This window comes from Chinchilla lanigera, unplaced genomic scaffold (genome assembly GCF_000276665.1).
Source record: "Chinchilla lanigera isolate Chin_1 unplaced genomic scaffold, ChiLan1.0 scaffold00008, whole genome shotgun sequence".
In the NCBI taxonomy this organism is placed as follows: Eukaryota; Metazoa; Chordata; class Mammalia; order Rodentia; family Chinchillidae; genus Chinchilla; species Chinchilla lanigera.
Window position 1 is genome coordinate 28,289,433 of NW_004955409.1, and position 13,492 is coordinate 28,302,924.

Consider the following 13,492-nt stretch of genomic DNA (forward strand, 5'->3'; position numbering starts at 1 on the left):
AAATCACGCTATGGAATACTTTCAGTGTCTGTCAGGCCCCCTGCGTGATGACTCTTGTGATGTTTGTGAGCAATCAGAGAAGATGAAGGGAGTCACTGGGTCTCTCCTAATCTAATTTTACTTTTTAGAGGCATAAATGCATCCAATAAATGTTTATGGAGCAATCTCTGCCAGGACTATAGATATAAAAGTTAATAATGTACTACCGTGGTCTTCAAGCAGCTTGTAGTCTAGTCATTTAGGTGAAAGATATAAGCACAAGCAGTTTTGTAACAGCCAGCACAGAATAAATAAATAATTCGGATTTAGTGTATAATACAGAGTGGTGAAGACTTAAGCAAATTTGATAGCAATATTCCTTAGCTGATGGGATTTAATTTTTTTAATGGAAGTATTATGCCAGCCGCGCAAGAATAAGGCCTTTGGCTGCATGCAAACAAGTGTGATAAATGCTGGATAGTTGCTGGATGGACTCATGCTAGTATCCAGGCTCAGCAAAGCCTGTCAGGGAGCTTGTGAAGAAGGGATTTATTTGTGCATGAGTCTGGAGACACCCTTGCGTATGAAGCAGAGAGTGATGAGCTGCCCAATGTGGCTAGGACTGCAGGCAAGCAGCGGGACAGCAACAGTGGCTACACAGGTTTTGGCCCCAAGAATCATGAAAGAATCATAGGAAAATACGCCAGTGACATGAGAGAGTGGCTGGTGCAGATCTAAGATCTAGAAAGATCTTTCTGGCTGTTGCATATAGAGTTGATTTGAAAAGGGCAGACTGGAGACAAGGAGGCCATTTAGGAGGTAATATAGGCCAGATGTTTCTGCACGCTCATTTTTTTTAATCAAAAAAAGATATGCTTTTCCTTCTAAATGAATGGAAGAAGGAAAAATGGAGAAAATCTTCTGTCTTTTTAAGTTTTGCTCAGTGCGTGAGAGCACCATGTGCCAGAATTTAGTTCTTTGGCTGTTCTGATGATAAATACCAGAGGTTATTAGTCAGGAGTCTCCAAATGTGAAAGACATATTGAACTGATGAACTTTTACTCCCACTGTCATTTTAAAGAGATGGTATATATGCTGATGAATAAGACACTTGATGACACTTTTTCTTCACACAAAAGATTTTCCCTACCCTAAGAAAATGAAAATGTGCCTTTTCACAAGGGCAGGAGAAAGAACACGTCTTCAGTCAGAAAAGCCCCGGCTTGAAAAGTCACCTGCTATCTGCCTCAGGCCATCTCTGTTAGGGCTCCACTCGGAGCTGTTCCCAGCATGGTTCTACATTCTCAGAGGGGACCCTGGTGGGGAAGAAAGCCAGGATCATCTGAGCAAAGCCGGACAGCTTCTCTTTTCTCCTCCACAATGCCATCCACAAAAGATGGTCCTATGTACTGGCCCTGCAATACAAAATACACCACCCAAATGCCACGTACACTAAGAATTGAAGATTTCTATGGGTAAATATTTAAGAATGTTCCAAAACTTTGATAAGACACTATACGGTCATTAAAATGAAGTCAAAGTAACCACATGGCAAATATGTAGAACATACTACAAGCAAAAAAAAATCCAAAGATTTAAATTGTATCAATAATAAAATCACAGCTACGTAAATGGTTTCAACAGACAGAATATTAATATCATTTGTAAAACATATGACTTCAAGTCACCGTGGTCTGATTTTATGGAGCAAGCTGAAATGCTTTAGTTTTCTGAAACATAAAATGGATTATATACAGTACTATATAACTTGTGAGAATTAGAAACCTCAAAGTACTGAAGCACTATATGGCAAACAATGGGGTTAAAAATTCATCATGAATTTTTAAACGCACTTTCTCTATTTTCCAAGTGTCCTAGGCAGTAGATGGTACTTCATAACATTTTCCCTTTGCAAGTGTTCTTTGTTGCTGAGGCTCTAAATTCCCTTTGAACAAATACTGTACCAAATCTCACTGCTTTTGTGTCTCTATCCAAGACAAGCCCGCTCATGGAGGACACCCAAAATGTAAGCGCTGCTGTCTGAGACCGGGAACAGGGAGGAACATGCCCAGACTGAGTCAATGGAATGGGTCTTCCTTCTCTCAAGTGAGTGCCACGGAACAAGTCACTTAAACCTTTGGGCCTTCTGCCCCCTTATCTGTAATACAGCCATTTGGACTCAATATTTTCCAGTCTAGTACTTTTTTTTACATCTGTAATCCAGGAAGTTTAGAATAGGCAACTTGAGAGATTTTTTATTTATTTTAAATCAGACAGAGAACTTTCAAAGAGGAAAGAATCCCAAAGGCCATCCAACCACTCGTCTACCCCAAGGCGGCTTTGTCTCTCAACCTTCCCCGGCAGATGTGCCCCTTCTATTTTTAACTGTCTCTGGGGAACCTCTTCTAAGTTTTCATCCTAAGCACACAACATTTCTCTTCAGGAATTTAAGGGCTTTATGAGGAGCAGGACAAGCTTCCTCCTCCTCCTCCTCCTTCTTCTGCCAAGTCCTCTCTCCACGTAAGGGCTGGGAAGCAGAAGCATTGTGAGACCATGCCAACAAAACTCACAGGCCCGCTCAGTCCCCAAGCCTGCCAGTCTATTTCTCTATTCTTACCTCTCCATACTGACTAATAGTGCCTTAGCCTTGTGCCCTCTCATCATCCCTTGTTAGGGTGACTGCAACGTGTCCTGTCTCCAAACTACACGTATCCCTTACTTGTGTGCCTGCAACGATGCAGGCGGTGTCTGGGGCTTACCAGATATAACTATCCACAAAATGAACACAGATCCTACCCTCACAGAACTTACAGCCTGCTAAATTTAGTGTGGGGGGCATGGTAAATAAACAGACTGCAGTCAATTGTGTCAAGTGAACTTTGGCATGGCGTGAGAAGGTGCTGGTGATAAGCAAAGGCTCTAGAGCTGGACAGAGCTGAGTTCAAATTCTGACTCATAAACCACTTATTGTGGAACCTTGGCCAACCTCTTTGTATTTAGTTTCTTTATGTGTAAAGAAGAGAGAAATGTTAGTGCCTCCTTCGTGAGGTTGTTCTGAAGATAAAATGCTTGATGCATGTAGAACGAAGCCTGGTACACAGTCTCCACACAATGATGATCTGTTACAAAACAGCTCTAAGATCCTCATCTTCTTAAGACCCTCTTAATGTTTTAAAGCTACAGAGTAAGGGCCCCAGGCTCCTAGCCTGCTCTGCAGGGACCCCTGAGACCCTGGCCAAATCAGTTTTCCACATCCCATACCTGCCTTGAAATGTATCTGAGCTGCTTAAAGTTTCCATCACACAAGCTGATTTATTCCTCCAAAATTCTGCCCCTGTTGCACCTCTGCCTGGTAAGCCCTTCCCCTAGCACAGCCTGCTCCATCCATTAAAATTCATCTCACATGTCATCCTCTCTAGCAAGATTTCCCTGAACATCTTTCGCTCTACCAATTTTCCCTCTCTTAACATCCATAGTACCTCTGCAGAGCTCAAACCCCTACCTACGACATTGTGTTAAAATTGTTGGCAGATGGATCTGCTTACAATACTTGCACTTCTTGAGAGTAGAACTGTGTTTTCCCTCACTTTTCTATGTTCAGTGCCTAGGACAGTGCCTGGCACATAGCACACAACCAACAAATGTTCAGGGTAATAAGTACGAGGGAATCTGTACCCAAAACCATCCATGAAGATCTCAACCAGCCTATAGCGTTTTGGGAGCTATTGATGCAATTACTCTTCACTTGCGAGTGGTTGATAAATGTCCCCAAATTTTCCTCAGTGAACACCATGTAAATGAACTGTCATGTTCCTTCGCTTACAAAATTACTTGCCAATTACACTTTGATGATCCCAGCGTAATTGCCATGTAAACTGTACCCTGGCTGCGATAGCCTAAATCATCAATTTAACTTTACCCTCTCATCATGTGGCACTTACCACGTAATTAAATAAATGGTCAGCCACTATCACAATTGTATATTCCCCAAGAAAATGAAGTGACTACATTTGTCATTGATTTATCAGTTATGACAATCTACAACACACCTTCAGGTAAAATATGAGAAGGAAAATTAAAATAAACTCTCTACATTGGATAAAGAAGTTCTAGGTTTTTCATCCAAAAGACAAGCATTATAAAACTTTTGTTTTCCTTGAAAAGGAGACAATGTGACAATGATACTAAGATATAAAAATTAAAATCCTCATTATTCTGGAAAGAGAGCTTTTTCTGAAAGGCCAGATAGTAAAAATTATTCCAAGAGTTTGAAAGTAAATTTAGTTCTTTGAGCAATTTAAAATGTATTTCAAACAGTTGCATTTCTTTGTGAAAAGTAGATGCATCTTACCAAGGTGGACATTCTTTTCTAATAGACTGGCTAATAGCTTATGCAAGAATTAGATAGATGGGAGAGATCCTGAAGGCTGACACTGGCTCTGAGTGATGGAATTTTCATTTGCTCCTCTGGATGCTGCCGCCTTACCTGACACAGGTAATCACATTGACTTCTCAGCATGGCCACATTAGGCCAAATGGATTCTAAAACAGAAGTTCTGTCTAAAGGGACCATTTGACTTCCAGAACATCCTGCTCAGAGGCCTTGATTGAAAAGGAGGTCAATGCTGGCCCAAATATCTCTCTACCCCCTGGGGTGGAATAATTGATGTGCAGCAGCCCCTCCAGATGCAGAGTCACTGGGGTGATGGATGGATATAAGTATATTATTCACACGTACATCTGCTAATATACAGGTCCCTCTGCAAACACCAGGATTTAAGAATATTATGTGGATTTAGGACAATCCCTGAAGGACTCCAGTTCCATTAAAAATTTGTTTGGCAGCCTGGGGCAGAACTATTCTAACTCCCACATGCTTTATGCATTTGAGTGGGGGAACTAAATCACTTTAAAAATAAATTTAATAAATTTTGTAATATCAAGTCATTAACATCCTGTCTAGTCATGTAGTCTTCATATTTTGGAACAGTACATTAACCTGTGGAATTTTTTAACCCTTTTGATATCTTAGTTATCATTTTTATTGCCTGTGTTCTTTTTCTCCAAAGGAGATGAATTACATTCCCCAAACAAAGAAAACATTCCTATTTTTTTCTGTGTGTAGGCATTTTTTTTGTGACAGATATAGCAGACAATATCCAGAAAGCCTGGTGATTAGAGTTTATTTGGATTTATAAATTGTAGAGAAAATAATTTAGTTTACAGGCATACTTGGTTATTGTTTGATGATTTATAACATTAATTAGAATATGCTACCTGAAATGGTTATAACTTTGCTGTTACAAATATTCATTCATTTCACAGATATGTTTACTATCTACTATGCACCCACAGCCTATGTTGGAGGAGACACCAAAGAGACACACACTGTCCCTCAAGTAATGACAGCTACAAGAAAACAGTTGGGAGGTGGGTGGGGAGTTTCAATTTCTTTAAGAATTCTTGAGCTTCTCACACCATAGTTATTCTCAGTGAGCCAAGATACCTAATAGGTACAACTCTCCAAGCTAAAAAAAAGCATCCTCATATACAACATATTTATTTGATCTTCACAACAATCCTAAGTAGATATAACAGGTATTTTTCTGGCTAATAAAAAGATATGAAAGTTTTGTTATTTTTACCTGACAAACTGTTTCCAAGATTCCAAAATCACACATACCAGAGTAAGTTCTGTGGAGAGGGTACACAGGGTGAAAGATAGGTCACTGGAGCTCAGCTAAAAGGACTCTCCTATAGATACACAGTGTTTCTGGCCTGGGCATGAACTGTACAGTGCAAGATCCAGCTCTCAACTTTTTCTTCAGTGCTTAGTACACCATTGCCCTGAATAGAAAGTACTTAATAAATGCAGCAATTCATCAGGATTCTAGTTTAAAAAAAAAAAAAACCTGTCATTATTTTTAACAGAATAGAATAAAGTTATGGATCTGTAAAATGTCTGAATATCCACAATTTTCAAAATAATGAGAACTGCTGGGTCCTACAGCCCAAGTGTCCTTAAATTGAGTCAGGGCAGAAAGTACTTTTCCCAGGTAATTTAAACAGCGCAGGGATCCTTTTTACCTAAAAAGGAAGACAACATTATTTGTCTCCTAGATGCACAGAATTTAGTATATGAGCAAGGGAATGTGGGATTCTCACACGTCTGAGATAAGCCTCCTGCCACGCCCACCCACTCCCTCCACGTCGTCCTCCTCGCCTCTCATCAACCTCAAACTGCCTGCACGTTATAAATCCTCCAAAGACTCTTCTATCTCCTCCATCCATCAAAGCAAATAACTCAAGGCTGGGAGTTGAGTATTTCAATTTCCCAAAGGAAGTAACATTGCTGTTCTCTACTAAACTCTTAGCCACTTCCCTTAAGCTGATGAGAATGAAGCGGGGCAAACACACAGAACTTCAAAGCTCCTCTGAGGCCAGCAGCTCTCTCATGGAGGCTGAGGGTGGCGGCAGGCAGGTGAGCAAACTCACACAGCTCCGGCTTTTGAAGTCTGACCGACTGCCTCCCATTGGCTGAGCAGTGCCGCAGGTAGCAGTTGTTGGTCCTGTGATACTCAACTTGCTCAGGCCATGGCTGCCTCTCATCTCAGCAGAGAAAAGTAGGCAGAAGAGAGTACAAGGAAGTGGGGAAAAGGAAAACCCTGTCATCTCTTAACTTCAAGCAGTGAAAAGTGAAGCAGCAGTGCAGCAGTGGGGAGAAAGGCAAGCAAAAGACAAACAGAAGTATTTTGGGAAATGTTCTTGTATGGTTAAAAATTCTGTAGGATTACATTGTTTTCCTTATGTTACAAATGGAAATCGTTTAATCTGAAATAGAATACAAGATCTAACTACATATGAAAATATGTGCAAATATCTTGCTGAAAATTTTGCTATCTAGACACATTATAGGTTGTATCCAATCTGTTTTTATAAGTACTGCTTAGAGTAATGAGATAATCAGGAAAACTTCAAATCTAGGGACCCAGAAATTTTATTTCAGTGTTCACGTGCCACCTGGTGGCAGCTAACTCAAATTGCAGGTACTAATTCTAAAATGAACAAGTTTAAATTCGTCTTCCCTTATAAACAGGGACTCAAAACCCACAAACGTAAACGGGTCTCACTCATGTTTTAGGATCTGGAGTGAAAGCTGTCCTTAGAGTGTATGGGCTCTCATTACATAAAGTCCCTGAGTTGCTGCTGGTGGCAGACTGTAATGGGACTAGGAAGATAATCTTACTCGGTGTTAAAATAATCTCTCTCAGTGTTCATAAAGAGTTATTGAAAAAGCATAAATAAGTAGGCAGCTTAAGTGTCCATCAACATGGGAATGAATTAAATAAACTGGCTCATCTACACAATAAAATATTAAGGAGCTGCTAAAATGTGCAGATCTTCTTATATTGATGTAAGGATATCTGAGATATTTTTAGATAAAAACAGTAAGTCATTAAACAGTATGTATAATATTAATTTAAAAATCTTAAAATGTATGCATTTTACAAAAAAAGGCTCAAAGGGACATAGAACAAACCATTTACACAAGTTACCCTTGGGAGGATGAGGCTTTTTACTTTTACTTTTATGCTCTTTTATATGGTTTGATTTTTTTTCTGGTGAGTATAATTTAATGTTTTTCTTTAGCTACAGGCCCATCATTTAAGCAGTTGTGTAAACTGCTTAAAACTGTGTTCCACCTTCAGTACATGCCCCTGGTACTTGCTGCATTTAAGACATTTGCCCCTTTTATTATTACATGATTTCACATACCCCTCCAGTAGCTTCAGTCCCACTCCGTACCCAAAGGAACTCTCAGAAATTCCATTCTCTTTGCTTTAATCAAGTCTTGCCCAGACTTCTGTCAAATGTAGGGCCATGCACCTCAGTAGCCTTGTAGGAGACCAGGACAGAGGAAAGAGATGGTGGCCATAAGACCTCTGACCAGACAAGAGTGAGACTCAGAAAGAGACCTGTTGATGGACCTTTCTGACACGCCCCCTCTTTCTCTAGTCTCACTTCCTGTCACCTACCCCTGACCCACGTTTGTCATATCACTCATTGTTCAAATGTCTTTCATCCACTTACTCACTTGCAGCCTCCTTGATCTCAAGCTTGTCCTTCATGTGTAAGCAAGCAAACTCACTAGGACACATCGATCTTTCCAGGACTGGAATCAGAATGTGCCTTTACCAAGAATAAGAACTATTACATGCATATCAGACTGGCTTTCTAGGTCTGTCTAGCTAACCCTTGATTCCTCAGACTCTTGAGATATCTGTGTTCTTTTGGAATAGAAACTCTAAAATAGCTTCTTTTAAAAGTATTTTCTATGCAAAAAATAGGATGGAAAAAGGTTCTTTTCTATCCCATTACAGATGAAGAAATAATTGCCTTAATATTTAAAAAACCTCTGTACATCTGGAAGCAAGAGACCAATGATCCAATAGAAGTATAGGCTAAGAATATGAGCAGAGAATTCTCAAAAAAGAAATACAACTAACTCCTAAAAATATGCAGTCATACTCTACTTTAAATGCAGGAAATATACACTACACTAGACTGAAATGTCATTTGCAACTATCACAGGGACAAAGTGTAACAAATGCCATAACAATAAGATAGCAAGAATGGGCACCAATAGGCATGTTCACAAATTAAGTATAGACTGGAACAACTTCTATCAATAGTTTGGCAGCACCTGAAATGTTTAAATGTGCATGACCTATTAACTAGAAATTTTCTGGTAAGCTAGTCTAAGAATACACTATGCAAAATGACCAATTTCTAAGTATAATCAGCGGAGCACCATTTGCAATAGAAAAAGACTATAAGTAACCTAAACTTCCAGCATAGAAGATTAGTTAAATAAATTATTCCATAGTTATAAAGGGAAGATTGTACAGCCATTAAAAAGGATGAAATAGTTTTACGTTTACTAATTTTGAATTTCTGCTACTGTAAACTGAAGGAAGACAGAACACTACTCCTATGGGTTTGTTTTTAAGTATTGGTAATAACTGAAATAATGAAGAAATAAAGAATAGTGGTTGCTCCAAAGAACTGGAAAAACAATGACAGGAGACTTCCCTTTGATTTTTACTGTCTTACTGCATTCTTTTTGAATTCTCTGCAGTATTATATACATCCATTTAAAAGCAATACTTTAAAATTGATAACCATTTGTCTGCACTAGGATATCCAAAACTAAACTCAAATTCATTTTCTATTATCCTTTTAATTATTCTCTCAAGCACACCCATCCTGAACCTCATTCAGTTAACCTAGGCCAGCCTGCTCCTACTTCCATGGGATTTAGGGCTAATTTGTGTCACTCCTCTGTTTTAAAACAAAGCCAAACCTTCAAGGAGTCCTCACTGCCTCCAGCAAAGAGTGTGATGTTAAAAAGTCATTCGATCTACTTTACCACCCAGCCCCAACCTGCAGAATTCCAACTCAGTCTCAGCCACACTAGACCACTCACCACACCTCTCTCATCTTACCTATAAAATTTCTTTCCAATGCTATCTTTCTGTCTCTATCCAGCAAAATCGTTTAAGTCCTTTGAAGTTTACATCAAATTAACTTTTGAATCTTCTTTATTCCTAGGAAGAATCAATAAAATTTTCTCTATACTCCTAAAAGTACTTCATTTCTTCTATAAAAAGTTTATTGATCAGAATTATATTAGTTACCTCGTATTTAATCTGTGGTTATAGACTTTAGATTGAAAATCTCTGAAATAAATAACTTAAGTTCATTCACCCTGTATGCTTAGTATGTAAATAACTGCCTGGCAATCACAGGTACTTGATGTATATAAGCTTGAACTTATAGTCACCATTTCTCCCATGCTTTTTGTCTATTAAATAGAGTTAACAATGTTGTTCCCCCAAGATTATTTTTATGCAGTCAATGTTTGTCCAGAATATCATGGTGCTGCCTATGCAAATTTACTTCCCAAGTTTAAGACAGATCTTTCTGATTAGTTCTTTTTCCTAAATCTTACACAACTGTCTGGAACTGGTTTGACTTCACTTTCTCCCACTGGATATTTTCACTGGCTACAGACAGAGGAATTTCTGGTTTGTTATGGTGGGATTAGTTGCATATGATGCAACACCCATTTGGTGAGCTAGATATGCATAAAATGACATGGGAGAACAGAGTTATTGGCTGGGGATATAGTTCAGTGGCACAGCGCCTGCCTGGCAAGTGCAAGATCCTGAGTTCGATTCCCAATACAAAAAAGCAAACAAACAAAAAAACAAAACAGAGTTATCATTTCAGAAAAAAAATAGATATGAAATGGAATTCATAGAGGGAAAGTTGTTTGACAGCTCTGCTGCTTTACTCAGGAACACTTTAACTTTCAAGATCCTATAAATTCTCTTAAAGAAAAAAAATTAGCTTTCCAAGAACTACTTAGGATATTTATTATATTCCATGTATTATGTGTCTCCTCAAATGCAGTCAGTTGAAAAGCTTGTGAAGGGAAATAGCTTAAATGTCCATCAGCCTGTGAATGGGTGAACAAACTAGTATATCCATACAGTGGAACACTACTCAGCAGTAGAAAGAAATGAGAGACCAAGCGATGCTGCAAACCGGTATGTCTCAAACTTAGTATGGTAAGTGAAAGAAACCAAGCCCAACCCACCCCTGAGAAGAGTACACATTATTTGGTTCAATCTAGGCAATATTCTAGAAAGTACAAATGAATCTAACTGTCACGTAAAGTAGATCAGGGGTTCCCTGGTGATTGAGAAGAGGGTGGGGAGGGGCAAGGCGAATTATAAAGTGTCACTTAGGGGCAATGAAGATCATTACGTTGAATTTGGTGATAATTTCCTGAGCATATATTTGTCAAATTGTCAAACCTATAGAAAATTGCGCACTGTAAGATATGCAGTCTGTTGTATGCCAATTATATCACAATTATAAATTTCTTTTTTTTTTAAATCTGGCAAGAAAAGGACAGAGGTGAGAGAAGAGATAGAGAAAAGGGAGCCTGTCCAAAACTATATCCACACAATGCCATTTTAAAAGTAGTTTTCAAAAAATGGGAATGTTCATTACTCACAAAATCCCCTTCCAAAATGACATTTTCCTGAAAATGTCATTTTCTGGGAAGATAGGAATTGCATTTTTGAAAGGAGCAGCCAGGTTGCAAGCAGATGATTAATTATCATGGAAAATCATTGATGTATCATTGCAATTTCACAGTATTTCTTACAGTTAAAATAGAGCTCCTTTATATCTTTCATAAAGGTATTGTAAAGCTTTAATTGATTTGAGTTGGTAAAAACCCTTGGTTACCATCATGGAAAATAATTGAATTAAGTATTAAAAGAGAATTGTACAACTTTTTATTATTTTTAATGTCTATTTTGTGTTACAATAAATATTGCAGGGTGCCAGCTATTTTAGCTCATTCTACCAGGGGAGAATTTGATTCTACAGGCTTGCTCCTTTGTTTATTTAATGTTAGATTATAGAATCTATAAATATCTTTAAATAAACTTGCACAGTGATCTCTACTACTGTATACCACTTGCTCACTTATTAAACAACAGTAATGATCTAGGTAGGATGAACTAAAGAATATAAATCCCTAAGTATGATCATGTGTTTTCTTTTATTGGAAGGTGGAATTTTTTGCCTTCTTTTGAGAAAAAAATTCAGATTAACTGAGCACAACAGTAAAAAATGTAACAAAAATATAAATGGCAACATTGGTCAGGAGTACAATGTACACACTCATAGAAAAACTCAGAATTTGAAAGATATTTGAGCCACAGGCTAGGTCTAAAGTGACAGACACAGCATGCGATGTACGGCTACTCCTGATGACGGTCCTTAAATATCCCTCAGTAGCAGTCCAGACACACTAGGTCCCTAGTGCCTCTAAGATATTATTATGCATTATTTTAAAAGTGAAATTTGAGATTGACTTAATATTCGGATAATAGGTCTAGATATCATAGTCTCTCACTAGCTGAAGTAAAGTTGTGTTCCTAGGTCATCTCTACTACATCTCTATTACAACCAACATAACAGGAAGTAATCAGGGAGGAAACCCATCCAAGAAAGGGTTCATCATTAGGCAGAGACATGCTATTTTTAAAGAAAAGTATCTTAAGAAGGACACTTTGCTCCAGATCTCTGCAGCTCTGCAGCAAAGTAGGTAATGATTCCCACAGTTTAGACGAGAACATCATTATGGGGCGGGTATGGAAGCCTACAATCTGCACAGCCACCTATAAAATGTCCTGCAGTTCCATAAGGCTGGACAGAACACAGTAATCACGAGGCCCGTGTGATATTATAAATTCGTTTCCCAGGTTCACTAGCCTTATTTCAAGTGCACAGCGATACGTCTGGCTAGCAGCACCTGTACGGACAATGCAAAATAGAACATTCCCTCCTCACAGAAAATTCTGGTGGGTAGATTTGGACTAAAATGAGGAGAGAGGCGAAAAGAAGGGTGCCAAGTAAGGCTCTCTGGAATAATGGAGTTGAGAATAGGAATTTGCATTGCTTACAATGGGGCATCTCACTCAACTCCAAAAGGAACAGGATCTTGGCTCATATTCTCCTAGCCTAGTTTTCAACAGATAATCTAAAGCGCCCTTATGCCCCTGTGCCCTCTGGGACCTCAAAAACTAAATGTGTGTTTTCCATAAAATATTAAATCAAGAAGATTAAGACAGCACACTTAATGTGAAATAAAGTTCATATACTCCTGTTTAAACACAGATTAGAATTTCTGTCAGAACAATGCCAGTGAAAAGTTGACATTCTAATTAATACAATTTACATTATAAAGCACTGAATATCTTTATCTTGCTATTATGAAATGCTTTCTTAAAAAAAAAAGTGAAACTCTACTCAACAGGGAATTGAGTACTGAGGGCAGTATTTTAAACTCCATATACAAGAGAGGTGGTTAGGGTCACTGACATTTTTACACACCATTAACTCTGGTCTCTAAAAAAAGAAGCTATCCTCATCCTCTGTTTTGCCGCTCTTTATCATTTACAAAACTATTTGCCTGTAGCAATAGGATTTTGAGGCCTTTTTTCGTACAGTGATATAAATCATGCTACAAAACACAATACCAAAAAACTAAAACATTTTCTTTCTCTCACTCTCCCTTCTTTTTTGCTTGTCCAAATCTTTCCCTTCTGACTCTCACTTAAGATCATAGAGAACAGGTCCGGAACCGTGTGAGCTCCCACACTTGTAGAACTACCACACAATAGCTACTTGATCCAAATTCTGAGGATGTACGAGGGGTAGAAAATCAAGCCCACAGTTGGGCACCCAAGGATTCATGTTCATTGCCTTTGTCAATTTTATGCTATCAGTGAAAGGAATAAAAATGAGATCCTCAAAGCTTGAATTTTCATTTCCTATGACAACGTGCTTTTCCTTCATGCTTTATCACACTTTGCTCCGTTGTTTCCACCCCTTTATAATTGATATCGGCCATTTGAAGCATTCAGTG

General features: G+C 38.5%; 1 protein-coding gene across 2 annotated transcripts in view; it reads right to left on the reverse strand.

Annotated features, from left to right (window-relative positions):
* Akap6 (A kinase (PRKA) anchor protein 6) overlaps positions 1-13,492 on the reverse strand; it is a 449,068-nt gene that overhangs the window by 221,619 nt on the left and 213,957 nt on the right. The window lies entirely within an intron of this gene.